The 18533-nt window shown below is 46.7% G+C and overlaps 1 protein-coding gene and 1 non-coding gene across 4 annotated transcripts in view; one reads left to right on the top strand and one right to left on the bottom strand.

Annotated features, from left to right (window-relative positions):
• LOC126354422 (tubulin polymerization-promoting protein homolog) overlaps nt 1-18533 on the bottom strand; it is a 391584-nt gene that overhangs the window by 147519 nt on the left and 225532 nt on the right. The window lies entirely within an intron of this gene.
• Nucleotides 17995-18071, top strand: Trnas-cga (transfer RNA serine (anticodon CGA)). Its single transcript has one exon. It is a non-coding gene; the product is annotated as a tRNA-Ser (tRNA).

Below are 18533 nucleotides of genomic sequence, written 5' to 3'. Positions count from 1 at the left end.
ACGGGAGTTTATGAGCCTTGCCTTCCTCTGCCTTTTAAATTCACTTTCCCATCGAATTACGGAGGACCTAATGCACTCCGAAACGAGGTCAAAAATGACATTTTTCGCTTTAATAAACCATTGAAACTATTGCTAGCGGTAGAGAAGCGATTGGTTAAAAAAACTCCGAGGAATGACCTCTGGATTTGTTGCCTAGGAGTTAAGCATACCCAAAGTAAACGTTATACGTTTGCACTGGTGCAGATCAGCTGTTAATAACTGTAACAGAACGTAAAATGCTCCTATCACAGCACAAGCGAGGTGCATATATCCTGGGCAGAATTAGAGATGTAAATAAGGGAACTAGCTTTTCGACTTATTAGACTTATCTGGCAGCTTCAAAGACATTCAAATTAAAACATCTTGAGACATTCGCGTTCTTTTGCTTATTGGTATTAATGCTGATGTCATGTAATCTAATGGATCGTCTCAAGCAAAATAACATGATACATGGTGCCATGTCGTATAACATGACACGTGCCAACACGCCATCCAACATGGCATTTGTCATATAGTGCAATATGTTTGAGATGAATTCATCTCCACAAAATTAGAACCGATTCGCGCAATTCTGAAACACAGAAGTGGTGCTCGTATAAAACTCACAGAAAACGTGTTTTTGCACTTAAAATCTGAATGAAGCTAGACTTTTGAAAGAGAGTTTTAAATATTGTCGTAAGAAGGCATTTTGTATTTATCTGATTCACTTTAAATCGTTTCCGCGAATTCGGTTCACGAAAGAAAGAATTTTACGTTCTACATGTAGCTCAAGTTGAAACCGAAAAAGATCGATGGATAAAAAAATCGTTTTGTTTTGGCTTTATTCATTTATCCAGCTAACTGAAATGTTAACTGATTTCTACAAGTTTAAAGTGTAGAAGTGGTGTGCTTCAGAAACCTCACAGAACAAAGTGTTTTTGCATCCGACAGGTGCTCCTGCAAATGATGCCATTAGCTGAGCATTATTTCAGACTAATTAAAATCTTTTGCAAAAGGAATTCATCGACACTTACAATTTACATGGGAGCCAATTCTTGTTGGTTGTTCAAACCATTCTTAATATACCGTATGATATACCCAAGCGCAAAATAAACTGGTATAGGCATGCGTATTGAAATACAGACATATGTAAACAGGCAGAAAATGACGCTGCGGTCGGCAACGCCTATATAAGACAATAAGTGTCTGGCGCAATTGTTAGATCGATTACTGCTGCTACGACGGCAGGTTATCAAGATTTAGGCGAGTCTGAACGTGGTGTCGATGCAAGAGCGATGGAACTCAACATCTCCGAGGTAGTGATGAAGTGTGGATTTTCCCGTACAACCATTTCACGAGTGCACCGTGAATATCAGGTATCCGGTAGAACATCAAATCTCCGACATCGCTGCGACCGGAAAAAGATCCTGCAAGAACAGGACCAAAGATGATTGAATAGAATAGTTCAACGTGATAGAAGTGCACCCCCTCCGCAAATTTCAGTGCTGACCCATCAACAAGCGTCAGCGTGCGAATCATTCTACGAAGCATCATCGATATGGGCTTTCGGAGCCGAAGGCCTACTCGTGTACTCTTGATGACTGCCTGGACCCCTCAAAACCGACATTGGACTGTTGATAACTGTAACACGTTAGCTGGTCGGACGAATCTTGTTTCCAATTGTATGGAGCAGATGAACGTGTACGGGTATGGAGACAACCTCACAAATCCATGGATCCTGCATGTCAGCAGCGAACTCTTCAAGCTGGGGGAGGCTCTGCAATGTTGTGGGGCGTGTGCAGTTTGAGTATTATGGGACCCCTGATACGTGTAGGTACGACTCTGACAGCTGAAACGTACGTAAGCATCCTGTCTGATCACTTGCATCTATTCATGTCTATTGTGCATTCCGACTGACTTGAACAATTCCATCAGGACAATGCGATACCCCCCACGCCCGAATAATTGCAGAGTGGCTCCAGGTCCACTCTTCTAAGTTTAAACACTTCCGACGGCCACCAAACTCCCCAGAAAAGTACATTATTGAGCATATGTGAGATGCCTTGCAACGTGCTCTTCAGAAGGGATCTCCACCTCCTCGTAATCTTACGGATTTATCGACAGCCCTGCAGGATTCATGGTGCCAGTTCCCTTCTGCACTACTTCAGACATTAGTTGAGTCCGTGCTACGTCGTGTTGCGGCAGTTTCGCGTGCTCACGGGGACCCTGCAAGATATTAGGCAGGCGTACCAGTTTCTTTGGCTCTTCAGTGTAGGTATGGTAAAGCATATGTTCAAATGGCTACACAAACGACCGCTAGTATGGACTAAACCAAAAACTTTTCATCCCATGTTGCTACTTCAAATAGGAACCGAACACCAAGACACTCCACTAAACGCGATTCTGACACATTTTTATGCAGCTCTTCGAGGCTGTAAAGATAAAGTTGTTCCCTTATGAATTTTTGTTGAAAGGCTTTGTCAGTCTCATTCTACATGTATCTTTATTTCATATTGCGTTTTATTGCCATTAACCTATACTCTGATGTGCGCATATGTCGATAAATATCCTTAAATTTACCATTTGGTGCTTCTACTACATCTTTATGTTAATATAAGTATATTTTACTTTTATTAATGTTATTACTTTTATATGCAAATAATCGACAATGTAATCAAAATACCTATAGAGACAAGATAAAACTAAAATACACGGGCCGGCCGCAGTGGCAGATCGCATGTTCGAATCCTGCCTCGGCCGTGGATGTGTGTGATGTCCTTAGATTAGTTAGGTTTAAGTAGTTCTAAGTTCTATGGGACTGATGACCTCAGAAGTTAAGCCCCATAGTGCTCAGAGCCATTTTTTGAAGTACACGGAAACTTAACTGAACACAACATGCTTAAATTTTTATTTATCGGAAATCCACAACTGTTATGCAACATGTTCATGTTAAACAAATCAGCCACAGTTGTAAAATACTTTTACACGACAGAAGTCGCTGTACACTTCCACGATTTCGGGCTCCTAGCCCCATCAGACTCATCTGAAACATGAAGTAAAACAAGTAGCAACCTATTTCATTAAATAGGTAATACATTTAAGAAAGTATAGATTAACATTTAGAAACTAAAAAATCTGATGAAATGGCTTAAAAACAAATAGTCTACCTAGCAGTAGTAGAGCGTGACGTTCATGCCCAAAGAAGTAGTAGGCAAACATCTACCGTAGGTGAAGTGTCAAATAACATCCCAAATTGTGGCTAGAAAGAATCCCAACTTTCAATCACGGCCTGGGAAAATGTCTCTTGTCCCAAAGTAGCCACCGGGAGTGCATGCTGTCTATAAAACCACCATCGGACTTTAGATGGAAGTCACGCGCTAGACCAAAGTTAACCTATTTTTGAATCATTTCATACGATTTTTCAGTTTCTAAATTTTAATCTTTAATTTTTAAAAAATTTCTAAGAAAGGGTTGTCAAACTACTACGACTCTATATATAGCGACATCAGATTGTGACTGTCAAACTACTGTCACACAGTAATCAACATTTTATTTTCAACCTATTTACATCACTTACTATCTTATTAAAACAGTGACAACTATGAGACAGTTCACTAACGAAGTAATATGAACGTCACATCAATCTAGACGTACTTGACAATAACGATAAAGGCCGAGATAGTCTGTCGTGAATAAAGACTAGTTATTACGAACAGCTATTTGGTGCATCTAGTCTGATAATCATTTCGTTATCAGATATACATTATGATGATGGCGATAAAGGAGAAACATTCATTTTTATCTGCCACAAGGTATCGGCATGCTGACAGACGCAGAGAATTTCACAGATTTTCGCACTCAGGTTGCCACGTAATCATGACTTATTTAGTTTCATAATAGAAAAAAACCTCATGCACAAAGACATATTGGTCTAAATATTGTAATACTTTTGCAACTTCGTTATGGAGACATGGAAGCTCTACCTGAGAAAAGCAATGTCGACGTCCTGGCCGGTTTAACGTTAAAGGGATTTGGCCCTGAAATGGGAATTAAGTTGCAGACCAGTTACATCTGCACATACACAGGGATGCTTTCAACTGAAACGGCAAAGAGTCTAGAAAACAGCTCGAAAACAGACGTAAGATTGGCAGTGACCTCAAACATTTAGAAAACTACCCTTGTAAGTCTTTCAAGGCCACAATGAATTCTTCAAAAATCACGTTTTCTTTAATGCAAATAGGCCTAGGGAACTGGACTGCGTTTGTCCGAATGTATCCCTTCTACAGCGAGAGTTTTTTTTTAAATGCATCCCCAACAAATCAGGAAGAAGCTGTTTCTCGCCTTGCAGTGTCTTACTGTGTGGACAAGTGTACTTGAACTCCAGGGTATGGAACCCATTAAGGACGTTCTAATTTTCGTTCCTGCACTCCTTTTTCAAATGGTTCAAATGGCTCTGAGCTCTATGAGACTTAACTGCTGCGGTCATCAGTCCCCTAGAACTTAGAACTACTTAAACCTAACTAACCTAAGGACACCACACACACCCATGTCCGAGGCACGATTCGAACCTGCGACAGTAGCGGTCGCGCGGTTCCAGGCTTTCCTCTTGAGTTAGCCAACGTACTTTACACTAATATATAAATGCTCAACACTCTTCGTTCAGTTCGACCGAAAACTGTTGCAACTGACAGTGGAATAATGAGTGCGACTTCAGAAATTTTACAATTCGTACCCCAAATTTCTTTACGTGCATCATGCCTGCAAATTTAATGCCAAGTACTTCTTGGTGTTCGAATAATGAATTCTGCTGTCTATCGTTGTAAATTTTAGCTCTCTCATTGTGAACGAAATCTTTGAATTCTTTCTGTGTGGTGTTGTACTGACGTTTCAAACCGGCAGTACCCGTCTTTTATGGGATTGCATAATGCGTAATACAGGGTGCGGCACGTAAAATCGGCCCGTCGAACGCAACGATAATGTTCCAGTACGACAATAATAATGGAAAACGAGAAACGCTGTCCAAACAGTCGCGCACGAACTAACCATTTCCTGTGACATATCGACACCGCTCGGAACTTCGTTACGCAAGGCAGCTGCAGCCGCAGCCAGTGAAACTTGTCGAAAACAGTTGGGGGAAGGAGAAAGGCCTCGTTGTGTGAAGCCAGGTTACTGTGAGTGTGAGTGTGTAATAATACCATATTCGTTACCTGAGCGTGCTGCCATTGTTGAAGCGTTCATTCGCATTGGATGTTTTTGTGAACCAAAGAATTTATTTCGGGGTAAATTTCCAGAACGTTCTGTGTCAGCAAAAAGCACTACAAAGAAATTAATTGAAAAGTGGTGGCGTACAGGGATCGGTTCAAAATGCTCCCAGGAACAGAGCACCACCTATCTGCACATCTCAACTGAAGAGGCAGGTGCAGGAGATAATGACAAGAAGTCCTTGGAAGCCAACTAGGAGACTTAGTCAACAGCTTCATCCGAGTGAGAGAAGCTGCAGACGTACTTTAACGTTACTGAATTTAAAATCGTACCGGATAAGTACTGTGTAAGAACTGAAGGAGCCTGACCTGCAGAAGAGAATGGATTTCTGTGCATGGCTGTTGAGAAATACTGTCAGTGTTGTTTTGGACCCACTAAGGCTCATCAAGAGTGACGAGTGGTTCCACCTGTCTGAATACATAAATTCCCAAAAAAACAGTATTGGCCGACTGAGAATCCACACGCGATCCACTAGATACCGTTGCATGACGATAAGACTGGTGTTTGCTGTGCCATTTCCGCTACACGCGCAATGGGTCCCATATTCTTTGAAACGGCAGTGAACAGTGACGTGTATTTGGGAATCCTGGAGGGGTTTTATTCCAACTTGACAGAAGAGGAGCGCCAGTTATGCTGCTTTCAGTAGGTCGGTGCAACTTCCCACACATCAGCTGTATCGTTGTCGCGTGTGCATGACAGGACAGGACAGCAGAGAGGACAATCAGCAAAGGCTTGTGGCCTCTTTTGTCACCAGACTTGTCCACTTGGCCTTTTACTAGTGAGGACGACGGGAAATGTATACCAATCAAATCCAAGCACAATTGAAGCTCTCAAGACCAGGATCCAGGATCTCATCAACAGCATGGCATTACAAGAACTGAGAAGGGTTTATGTGCTCACATTTGAGCTGAAACAGGTGGAGGGCACTTTCAGCGCCTACTGTGAAGGTGACTGATCATATTGAAAACATTACATTTCACTTTATGTTTATGTGTTGCGTGTACGTGCCGGTTTTACGTGCTGCACCCCTTTCTTACTGAGAATTCTCATCCCTCTCTTCTGCCATTCCCATTAATTTTTAAAGCCTTGTGACGACGGATCGCTATATTCTCTTTTTGTGCAAATAGCCACTGGACCTGTGAACATACTTCAAACCGCAAACAAATAGCAAAGAATAAACATTCAACGAAACATCATCGGTATTGGCTTTCGGAGCCAAAGGTCCACTCGTGTACCTTTGATGACTGCGCGACAGAAAGCCTTACGCGACGTCTGGGCCCGTCATCAACGACATTGGACTGTTGTTGACGGGAAGCAAGTTGCCTGGTCGGAAGAGTCTTTGTTTCATATATGGACGTGTACGGGTATGGAGACAACCTCAAGAATCCACGGAGTGTGCATGGCAGCAGGGACTGTTCAATCTGGTAGAGGCTCTATAATGATGTGGGGCGTGTGCAATTGGAGTGAGATGGGATCCTTGATACGCCTAGATACCGCTCTGACAGATGACACGTACGTAAGCATCGTGTCTGATCACCTGCATCCATTCATGTCCATTGTCTATTCCGACGGATTTGGGAAATTCCAGCAGGACAATGCGACACCCCGCACGTCCAAAATTGCTACAGAGTGGCTTCAGGAACACTCTTCTGAGTTTATCACACTTCCGATGGTCACCAAACTCACCAGACATGAACATTCTTGAGCATATCTGGGATGCCTTGCAACGTACTGTTCAGAAGAGACCCCCACCCCGTATTACTGTTACGGATGTGCATAATACATGGTGTCAGTTCCCTCCAGCACTACTTCAGACGTTAGTCAAGTCGATGCCACGCCGTGTAGTAGCACTTCTGCGTGGTCGCGGGGGCCCTACACGATATTAGGGCAGTCTCTTTGGCTCTTCAGTTTATGCGGTAAAACTCAGGCGACACGCTTCTTAAGAGACCTGACGGGAAAAAATAACTTGCCCTCGATCTTAGCTAACGTAGTCTTTTAATTAAAATCAAGGGTTATGAAAATTAGTGACTTTCACATGTGTAATTTTTCTGCATGAGCTATGTGTGGCGTTAAAGCGCACTGCTGATTTCCTATGTAGCTAAACATTGAAGCCACTGAAGGTATTACAGTCAGTTGTCTGGTAATCTCTGAACTCCCTCCATATCGCACTCTGAGAAATACATTTCAGTACCACTGATAACGAGGCGATCAACAGTAGAATCCCAAGCCACCAAAATATGCACATATTCTGCTCCTCTTGTATGACGTGCTGTTCCGCATTTCGCATCGTTCGGCAGTCACCCACAAAGCTTCGTGCAGTACTTCCAGTACGTTTGGCAGCTTAAATGTCTTCTCACTTCTCGCGACAGATCCGTGAACTTGGCTCCAGATCAATTCTATTGGGTTCAGATAGCAGTGGTACAGTGACAACTGTAAGACTGTAGCATTTTTACAGTGTGCTCGACGCCGAGAAAATTATTGTTTTCCGTGTTTCCACGACGATTATCACTTTGGCTCGTGTGAGACCACATCTGTCCTACAAAATAATGAGCATATTCAAATAAAGAGTACTTGATATGTCATTTTTCTCCAAAAAAATACACTTCTGGAAATTGAAATAAGAACACCGTGAATTCATTGTCCCAGGAAGGGGAAACTTTATTGACACATTCCTGGGGTCAGATACATCACATGATCACACTGACAGAACCACAGGCACATAGACACAGGCAACAGAGCATGCACAATGTCGACACTAGTACAGTGTATATCCACCTTTCGCAGCAATGCAGGCTGCTATTCTCCCATGGAGACGATCGTAGAGATGCTGCATGTAGTCCTGTGGAACGGCTTGCCATGCCATTTCCACCAGTTGTACCAGCGTTCGTGCTGGACGTGCAGACCGCGTGAGACGACGCTTCATCCAGTCCCAAACATGCTCAATGGGGGACAGATCCGGAGATCTTGCTGGCCAGGGTAGTTGACTTACACCTTCTAAAGCACGTTGGGTGGCACGGGATACATGCGGACGTGCATTGTCCTGTTGGAAGAGCAAGTTCCCTTGCCGGTCTAGGAATGGTAGAACGATGGGTTCGATGACGGTTTGGATGTACCGTGCACTATTCAGTGTCCCCTCGACGATCACCAGAGGTGTGCGGCCAGTGTAGGAGATCGCTCCCCACACCATGATGCCGGGTGTTGGCCCTGTGTGCCTCAGTCGTATGCAATCCTGATTGTGGCGCTCACCTGTACGGCGCCAAACACGCATACGACCATCATTGGCACCAAGGCAGAAGCAACTCTCATCGCTGAAGACGACACGTCTCCATTCGTCCCTCCATTCACGCCTGTCGCAACACCACTGGAGGCGGGCAGCACGATGTTGTGGCGTGAGCGGAAGACGGCCTAACGGTGTGCGGGACCGTAGCCCAGCTTCATGGAGACGGTTGCGAATGGTCCTCGCTGATACCCCAGGAGCAACAGTGTCCCTAATTTGCTGGGAAGTGGCGGTGCGGTCCCCTACAGCACTGCGTAGGATCCTACGGTCTTGGCGTGCATCCGTGCGTCGATGCGGTCCGGTCCCAGGTCGACGGGCACGTGCACCTTCCGCCGACCACTGGCGACAACATCGATGTACTGTGGAGACCTAACGCCCCACGTGTTGAGCAATTCGGCGGTACGTCCACTCGGCCTCCCGCATGCCCACTATACGCCCTCGCTCAAAGTCCGTCAACTGCACATACGGTTCACGTCCACGCTGTCGCGGCATGCTACCAGTGTTAAAGACTGCGATGGAGCTCCGTATGCCACGGCAAACTGGCTGACACTGACGGCGGCGGTGCACAAATGCTGCGCAGCTAGCGCCATTCGACGGTCAACACCGCGGTTCCTGGTGTGTCCGCTGTGCCGTGCGTGTGATCATTGCTTGTACAGCCCTCTCGCAGTGTCCGGAGCAAGTATGGTGGGTCTGACACACCGGTGTCAATGTGTTCTTTTTTCCATTTCCAGGAGTGTATAACTGGGCAACGTTTTCGTAACTCCAACAATCTTTAACAATCTTTCACAAAATACCGATACTTCAGAATTAATATTTGCAATGAAAACCAGAATTTTGTGTGCAGTATGTAATTAGAAAGTAGAAGTGCATTTTCTTGAGAGGTAAGTACCAGTTAAATAACATATATTTGATGAATTTCATATTTAAATGATTTAGGTATTCAAACTGCAAAAAAAAAATAGACCACAACGAGATTCGAACTAAAGTTAAAATCTTCTGGGTCGTTAAGCCGCATCATATTTCGTCTAAAATAATCGACGTTTCGACCTTTCTGCTGGAATGTTCTTCAGGATGTTTCGGTGTCCATTCTGAGCAAGAACCCAGCAAAGGCGTCAAAACGTCGATTATTTTAGAGGAAATTGACGCGTCCTGACAACACAGAAGATTTTAACTTTAGTGACAACGGTCACGAAAGCCTGTAGACTTACAAGCGTTTCGAACTGTCGCCCCAAAAATACATGATTACGATTCCCGGTCGCTACTGATTACGCCACGCGTATAATTTGGATGCGACTTATTTATTGTGTAGAGTTTCTCAAGAAATGTCAAGAGCTGATTTTTATCTGTTAGCTTGTGTAAAACATAAAGAACAACTTGTTTCTCGCTATTAACTGTGTTATACACGCATGTTTCGCTACGAAGCAGGAAGCAGCGTCATCCATTTTCACGGTACTTATTGGAAATAAGCGTTTGGCGTCATTGGGCGGAAGGCCCCTTACGGGGCAGGTCCAGCCGTCTTGGTGCAGCTCTTATTACATCCGACGCCAAATTGGGCGACATGCGCACTGGATGGGGATGAAATGATGATGAAGACAACACAACACCCACTCCCTGAGCGGATAAAATCCTCGACCCAGCAGGGAATCGAACCCGGATCCCTAAGAACGGCGGTCCGTCACGTTGACCTTTTTTTTTTTTGGGCAGTTCGCAAACACTAAATGAAATGCATCCTCTGCAAAAACAAAAACAAAAGAAAATCATTGTACAACAAATCACAAAATGTAAAGGAACAGGGATACAGGGATGTTGTTTTTATTTATTATATTTATTTATTTTCCACAATCACCCTGTTAAAAGGAACATGTAGATCATGTAGATCATTTCATGGTATAGTATGTGCATTACATATGGAGCGTTGAGAAAAGTGTGAGGTTCATTATCAGCTGTCAAATGTGCACACGGACTGCACCCGGCACATCCCAACTGCGTGGGGGGTCGAGGAAGACTGCCTGAAGATAGTTGGCAAAGGTTTTCCGATAGTGTGACCATCTATGAACCTCATAGTGGGCTTGCTGTAAGAAATACCAAAAGTCGAGTCGTGACTTGGCAGCATCCCCATAGAGGTACGCGATCGTCCAACCTTTGACCCAGATGATCGACTGTGATTTAGTCGCCGGAAAGTAGTCACTCTCCGGATGTAAGAAGGAAGCAGGTGTAATATGTTGCGTGGGCACACGGAGGTAGCAAGCCACCATCTGTCGTCCTAGGAGCCATACGTCCTCCATCGCGATACAAGTTAAGCGGTGATGGTCGTCATCCACTTGGCGACATTTCGGGCACAGTGGAGTGTCCACTAGTCCAATTGCATGGAGTCGTTGGTTGGTGTTGAACTTGCCACAGGTGACAGAGAACCACAGTGCCCGAACGAAGGTAGGAAAGAATTTTTGGTGCACATGTCTCCAAATCTTCGGCCAATGCAACGTGGGGTGTTTCAGTTCAATGACATTACGACTTAACCGTCGTAGCAGCCAAACATAAAAATCCTTCGCGCATGGTAGTCTCGTGCGCGGAAGCTCGTCTCTGATATAACTAAGTTCCACGATAAATGTTGATACATGCGCAAAATGTGGCGTAATGTTGCCCACCGCCACCGGAGGTGTGAGGGACGCTGGGACTAGGAGATCCAGTAGGCGGGATGTAAGGGAATCACGCCCGCTACGCCATTGCTTGTACATCGTAGCTAGAAGGAGCGCCGTCGCTCGGCAGCGAACATTCGTAAGTCCGAGTCCCCCCTTGTCCGTAGGGAGCGTGAGCGTTGCGTATCGCACCTTGAGGGGCGACCCAATCATCACAAAATAGCCTAGTGCTGATTGAAGTCGATGCCCGAGCGTGAGTGGTAGGGGCAGGATCTGCGAAATATGCACCATGCGAGAAACCACATAAGTGTTCAGATATTCGACTCGCTGCAAAGGATCAAGGCGTCGTAGGAGATGTAGGCGGACCATGGTACGTGTTGTCTGTAAAATACGTCGGTAGTTAACTGCCGCAGTATGTTTCACAGATGAGCTAAAGTCTATGCCGAGATAGCGGAATCGTTGCACATAAGGAAACGGACTGATTTCTTCCGGCGTAAGGCCCCTTCCAACCGGCATTGCTGCCGATTTGTTCATGTTCACTGCACTACCCGCCGTCACACTGTGGTCCAACAACAGTTCAAGAACCGTCTTCACTTCTTCCTCAGAGCGAACGAGCAGCAGGAGGTCGTCCGCATAAGCACGACATTTGAAGGTGTAGCCTCGCAGTTCCACCCCAGAAAAAGAATTTGTTAGCCTCCCAATTACTGGTTCCAACGCTATCGCGAAGAGCAGCATCGAAAGAGGGCAGCCCTGGCGAATGGAACGTCGAATCTGAATGGGCCCTGCTATACGCCCATTAACGTGTACCAAGGATTGTGCGCTCCCATAAATCCTTCTAATGAGACCAGTAAAACAGTCTGGAAATCCCATTTGTTCCAGTACAGCGTACAGATAGTTGTGGCGCACCTTATCAAAAGCACTGTCAAAATCAACCGCCACCATCGCCGCTTGAAGCCGGCACTCCTCCGCCAGCGCTATTACATCACGGCATTCGCCAGTAGCTGTTTGCACATTCACCGATCCACCCGGTGTCGTCTGTTCTGGGGAGAGAACGCTACGAATTAACATACGACATCGGGACGCTAGCATCCGTGCAAAGATCTTATAGTCTGCATTAAGCAGGGTGATGGGGCGATAATGTGTGACCGTAATTCCTGGCTTCGGTTTATGTACTGGCACCAAGAGGCCTTCCATAAAAGCCGGTGGAATAGGCGCATCGGAATTTAACAACTCGTTGTACATTTCCGTCCATTGCGGTGCCATTTCGTTGCGAAATTCTCGATAAAATTCAGCAGGAAGTCCATCAATGCCTGGGGAGCGATTCAACGCACCCTTTGCGATCGCATCATGTACTTCCTCACAGCTAATAGCTTCCAGTAAGGTTCCAGCGTCTTCCACCGTTAGTGTACGGGAGACGTATGTGGCTATACGTGCGAGGTCATCAACACGGGCCGCTTCCTCCCGATAGATGTGTTGGTAATGGTCGACGAATGCAGAGACAATGTCCGCTTGACGTGTCACTCTTCGGTCTTCGCGGGTAATTAACTCCCGTACCAAAACGCGTCGTCGGTGCTTTCGTTCATTCACGACGTGGTGCATGGAAGGAATCTCGTGTCGTATCGTATCGTGACATCTGGCGCGCACCATGGTTCCCTGAAGATGTTTCCGAGCTAAAGCCACTAATTTAGCTTTTATCCTTTTGCGTTCGATCCAGACTTCCGGTCCCGGCGGACCATTGTCCAGGTCGCGCAGCGCTGCAAAATAAAAGTCGGTCGTACGGCGGCGCCATTCGGCCATCTCCCTGCTATATGAGATGAACGTACGGCGAAGCGCCGGTTTAGCACAAGTCAGCCACCAATCAAGCTTCGCTGCATACCTTCCAACCTTTCGCTCGCACATCGTCCATGTCTCAAGGATCCGTTGACGACATTCGGGATCATGTAGATGTTGAATGTTTAATTTCCACGGGGCCTTGCTGTTCCACACCTCTCTACGGGGAAGAAGCACCGTACAGATGTAAGCGCTGTGATCGGAAAATGCCAATGGCCAGCGTTCCGCGTCCTGGACATCATTTGCATGAGCCCGTGAGATATAAATGCGATCTAATCTGCTCGCCGAATGACTTGTCACATAGGTGTATCCCGGTGCATCTCCATGTCGTAATTCCCACGTGTCACTAAGTACAAGGTCGCTGACAACGATTCGCAACTCCTGGCTGATGTTTGCTTGCGGCCATTGGTCTTTCTGGCTGAGAACACAGTTGAAATCTCCACCAATTATTACACATTCATAACGTCCATGGAAAAGTGGTGCAATATCTTCTGCATAAAATCGCGCCCTTTCCCGCCGCCGATTGTTTCCCGACGGTGCATAAAGATTGATGATGCGTGTCCCAAACGTCGTGAAAGCCATTCCCCTGGCCGACGGGAGGTAACACACGTTTTCCACGGGGAAGCCATCTCGCACGTAAACTGCCACCCCACTCCCATTATGATCTCCATGTGACGAATAGGATTGGTAGCCTGCGATGTGTGGGAGTGCAGCTATGTGGACTTCCTGCAGCAAAGCAATATCCGCATCGGATGCCCAAATCGTTTCCTTCAGTAGGTGTATTTTGGTTGGTGAACGCACGTCATTTATATTTAATGTCGCAATACGGTTCGCATGGCGTTGAATCCCACTCTGTCGAGGCGCAACAATATCTCCCTGCATCGGCGCTGGGAGCTGAGTTAGAAGACGTTCTCTCGCCCCTCTCTCTTCACCTTCAGCAATTACTAGGCCGTCTTTGTGAGTGCCGGCTGCCTCTGTATGACGTCCGGCGCCTCATCAATATCGTCATACCACATCTTTGCAGGCAGTGATATATTCGTGTCCATAGCCACAGCATCTGCGTCTGGAGAGCCAACTGGTTGTGGTTCCTCTTCAGCATCACCACGTCCCGCTACCGTCAATGTGACAGACCGCTGCGGGTCTGATCGAACAGTTTCCATTGCCTCATCCTGCTTCGTAGAGGCTGTTGTGTCGTCTTGCTCCACAGGCGCATCGTCGTCGGGGCAAGGGGAGTCATCCCTAGGAGATGTCGTGCGACGACGCCGTTTCCTCCTTTTCGGGGAACGTTGTTTGCGTGATCTTCCTTCCGTGTCCTCAGATTGTAGGGAATCACGGCTGCCCGACAGAAAAGCATCCGTAGGAACTGGAAGTGTTTCGAGTCCCATCGTTGTAGTTGGCGGGACTTCGGTCGAAACTGATGTTGTCGTCACAGAATGCGTTCCAGACGGAACAGCATCCGTAGTGGCTGGAACTGCTCCGTGTACTATCGGTGTGCTTGGTAGGAGTTCGGTGTCAACTGATGTTGTCGCCGTAGATTGTATGCTCGATGGAGCAGCATCCTCTGTCATCCCGACGTCTGCTACAAGGTTTCGGAGAGTGCCATCGGGAACTTCCACCGGGGCTGTGTCCTTTCGGTCATCAGCGGACGCAGTGAGGGCTTTGGCATAGGTGATCGGTAGTACTGTCATCTCTGGCGACGGCTCCCGCACATCTGAAGGCAGTTGCGTAATCCGCCGTTGCATACAGTTCGACCTGAGGTGTCCCTCCTGGCCACAGCCAGAACATGTACGTGGTTGCCCATCGTAAATCACCACCGCCCTACAACCACCAATTGTCAGATAGGACGGTACATGCTTCTGAAGATCAATAGTGATCTGTCTCACTCCGTTAAGCACGGGGTACGTGGCGAATTGTGTCCAGCGTTCTGCTGTGTGACCATGTACCGTGCCGTATGGCTTAAAAGCCTCAATAACTTCGTCAGCCGGGAGCTCAAATGGCAGCTCAAAAACACGTATTGTCCGTACACCCAGACCAGCATGTTCTACAGTTACCGTGCCGACATTCCCGTCACTATGGCAAAATCGGAGACCTGCTTTTGTCGCCTGTAGAATTCTCTCACACGCCGCGTCATTTACCATCTTAACATACACCGTGGGACTAACGATGGACAGGTGAATTCCGACAATATCGTTTGGCGGTATCTTGACGTCCTCACGTATGAATCGTTCCACTGCTAAAGCCTTTGGTCTTTCGTAGTCTTTGCAGAAATTGAATCGTAATGTAGTTTTTCTGTACTTGTTCGCCATGATCGTTGTTATTAGCCCGCGCGCAGACTAAGTCCACAAGTAAACAAACACTCGCACACGCCGCACAGGCGGAAGTATCGGACCTCCGCTCCGCACGGCCGCTAGCGCCGAACTGTCCATTCAGCTATTGGGGCGGACACGGTACGTCTTAAAAGCGAGACAATCAGAGCGCAAGTAGTGTTTACAGAGACACAATTTTTGAAATAAAAATTTCGTCGCTAAAGTATGATTAAGAAAAACGCTGATGGCGGTTAACACACTACTGGCCATTCAAATTGCTACACCAAGAAGAAATGCAGATGATAAACGAGCATTCTTTGGACAAATATATTATACTAGAACTGACATGTGATTACATTTTCACGCAGTTTGGGTGCATACATCCTGAGAAATCAGTACCCAGAACAACCACCTCTGGCCGTAATAACAGCTTTGAAACGCCTGGGCATTGAGTCAAACAGAGCTTGGATGGCGTGTACAGGTACAGCTGCCCATGCAGCTTCAACACGATACCACAGTTCATCAAGAGTAGTGACTGGCGTATTGTGACGAGCCAGTTGCTCGGCCACAATTGACGAGACATTTTCAGTTGGTGAGAAATCTGGAGAATGTGCTGGCCAGAGCTGCAGTCGAACATTTTCTGTATCCATAAAGGCCCTTACGGGACCTGCAACATGCGGTCGTGCATTATCCTGCTGAAATGTAGGGTTTCGCAGGGATCGAATGAAGGGTAGAGCCATGGGTCGTAACACATCTGAGATGTAACGTCCACTGTTCAAAGTGCCGTCAATGCAAAGACGTGTAACCAATGGCACCCCATACCATCACCGCAGGTGATCCGCCAGTATGGCGATGACGAATACACGCTTCCAATGCGCGTTCACTGCGATGTCGGCAAACACGGATGCGAGCATCATGATGCTGTAAACAGAACCCGGATTCATCCGAAAAAATGACGTTTAGCCATTCGAGCACTCAGGTTCGTCGCTGAGTACAAGTACACCATCGCAGGCGCTCCTGTTTGTGATGCAGCGTCAAGGTAACAGCAGCAATGGTCTCCGAGCTGATAGTCCATGCTGCTGCAAACGTCGTCGAACTGTTCGTGCAGATGTTTGTCTTGCAAACGTCCCCATCTGTTGACTCAGGAATTGAGACGTGGCTGCAGGATCCGTTACAGCTGCACGATCCGGATAAGATGCCTGTCATCTCGACTGCTAGTGATACGAGGCCGTTGGCATCCAGCACGGCGTTTCGTATTACCCTCCTGAACCCACCTCCCGGATTCGATTCCCGGCGGGGTCAGGGATTTTCTCTGCCTCGTGATGGCTGGGTGCTGTGTGATGTCCTTAGGTTAGTTAGGTTTAAGTAGTTCTACGTTCTAGGGGACTGATGACCATAGATGTTAAGTCCCATAGTGCTCAGAGCCATTTGAACCATTTTGAACTCACCGATTCCATATTCTGCTAACAGTCATTGGATCTCGACGAACGCGAGCAGCAATGTCGCGATACGATAAACCGCAATCGCGATAGGCTACAATTCGACCTTTATCGAAATCGGAAACGTGATGGTACACATTTCTCCTCCGTACACGAGGCATCACAAGAACGTTTCCCCAGGCAACGCTGATCAACTGGTGTTTGTGTATGAGAAATCGGTTGGAAACTTTCCTCGTTTCAGCACGTTGTGGCTGTTGCCACCGGCGCCAACCTTGTGTGAATGCTATGAAAAGCTAATCATTTGCATATCACAGTATCTTCTTCGTATCGGTTAAATTTCGCGTCTGTAGCACGTCATCTTCGTGGTGTAGCCATTTTAATGGCCAGTAGTATACATACGAATGTCTTGAAGTTTCATTTACAATGGCATACCAATGAGATATCAAAAACATTAGTTGGACCTACTTCCAGTAGCGGAACAAGACCAGTGTACGAGTGTTACGGCTGCTGAGCAATCACCGCGCTTGTGTTTGTTTACATCAGGTTTATTCTTATGATGAACGAAATATGGTGCAGTGTTACGGCTTGGTATCTTCACCAGAGGAAGGCTGGGGAGGCCAGAGTCTGCTCACGCAAACGAATCCGGGGCAGCGGCAGCTTGTGCGCCTCCAAGTACAGCAAAAGTGTGATAGTGGGTCAAGCACCATCAGTTTGGGCGCGTGTAGCAGTGTTAAAGTCTCCTATACTTTATATTAGTTGGTGAGGGGTTGTAAGCTTACAACAGCTAGCCACAACAGACCAGGCTGGTACGGTCTCGAAGGTAACAGTCAATCGGCGAATGGAAATAAATGCATTACACGCACTGCCTCGATGCTGGCTCACTGCAACTGTGAGGTAGATGGGATCGGGAACCCGAGTATTTATAGTTGTCTGTTGGACACAATGATATTATGCCTTGGCGAGGACGACCAAATACGGTCCGGTTTCCTGGGTTCTTCATCAGCATTCATCGCACCTCGGTATCTCAACTGCTGCTTTCAGCTTGGCGTTTTTCTACAATATCGGTGGACAAAGAGAAGTTCTTGTGTAAGGTTTATGTGTTGTTAAACCACCTTGAAGCACTATCAGAATGACGTTATGTGCCTTCACGGTGAGGTCGTCTTGCTGAACTGGCGATTCAGACATCTCGCTCAAGTGATGTGCAACAATGGCCTCGGTTGTGAGTCGTGCTTCGGTAGCTCAGTTGGTAGAGCATTTGCCCGCGAAAGGCAAAGGTCACGAGTTCGAGTCTCGGTCCGGCACACAGTTTTAATCTGCCAGGAAGTTTCATGAATGTTTTAGTTGGACCACTTTTTTCGCTTTGTGATAGATGGCGCTGTAATAGTCACAGCAGTATAAGTACGTGGTATCACGTAACATTCCGCCAGTGCGGACGGCATTTGCTTCGTGATACATTACCCGTGTTAAAATGGACCGGTGCGGGAAAGGTCGATATCGTGTTTATGTATGGCTATTGTGATCAAACTACCCAACGGGCGTGTGCTGTGTATGCTGCTCGGTATCCTGGACAACATCATCCAAGTGTCCGGACCGTTCGCCGGATAGTTACGTTATTTAAGGAAACAGGACGTTTTCAGCCACATGTGAAACGTCAACCACGACCTGCAACAAATGATGATGCCCAAGTAGGTGTTTTAGCTGCTGTCGCGGCTAATCCGTACATCAGTAGCAGACAAATTGCGCGAGAATCGGGAATCTCAAAAAC

The sequence above is a fragment of the Schistocerca gregaria genome, chromosome 3 (genome assembly GCF_023897955.1).
Source record: "Schistocerca gregaria isolate iqSchGreg1 chromosome 3, iqSchGreg1.2, whole genome shotgun sequence".
In the NCBI taxonomy this organism is placed as follows: Eukaryota; Metazoa; Arthropoda; class Insecta; order Orthoptera; family Acrididae; genus Schistocerca; species Schistocerca gregaria.
This window is presented reverse-complemented; position numbering and strand designations above follow the sequence as displayed.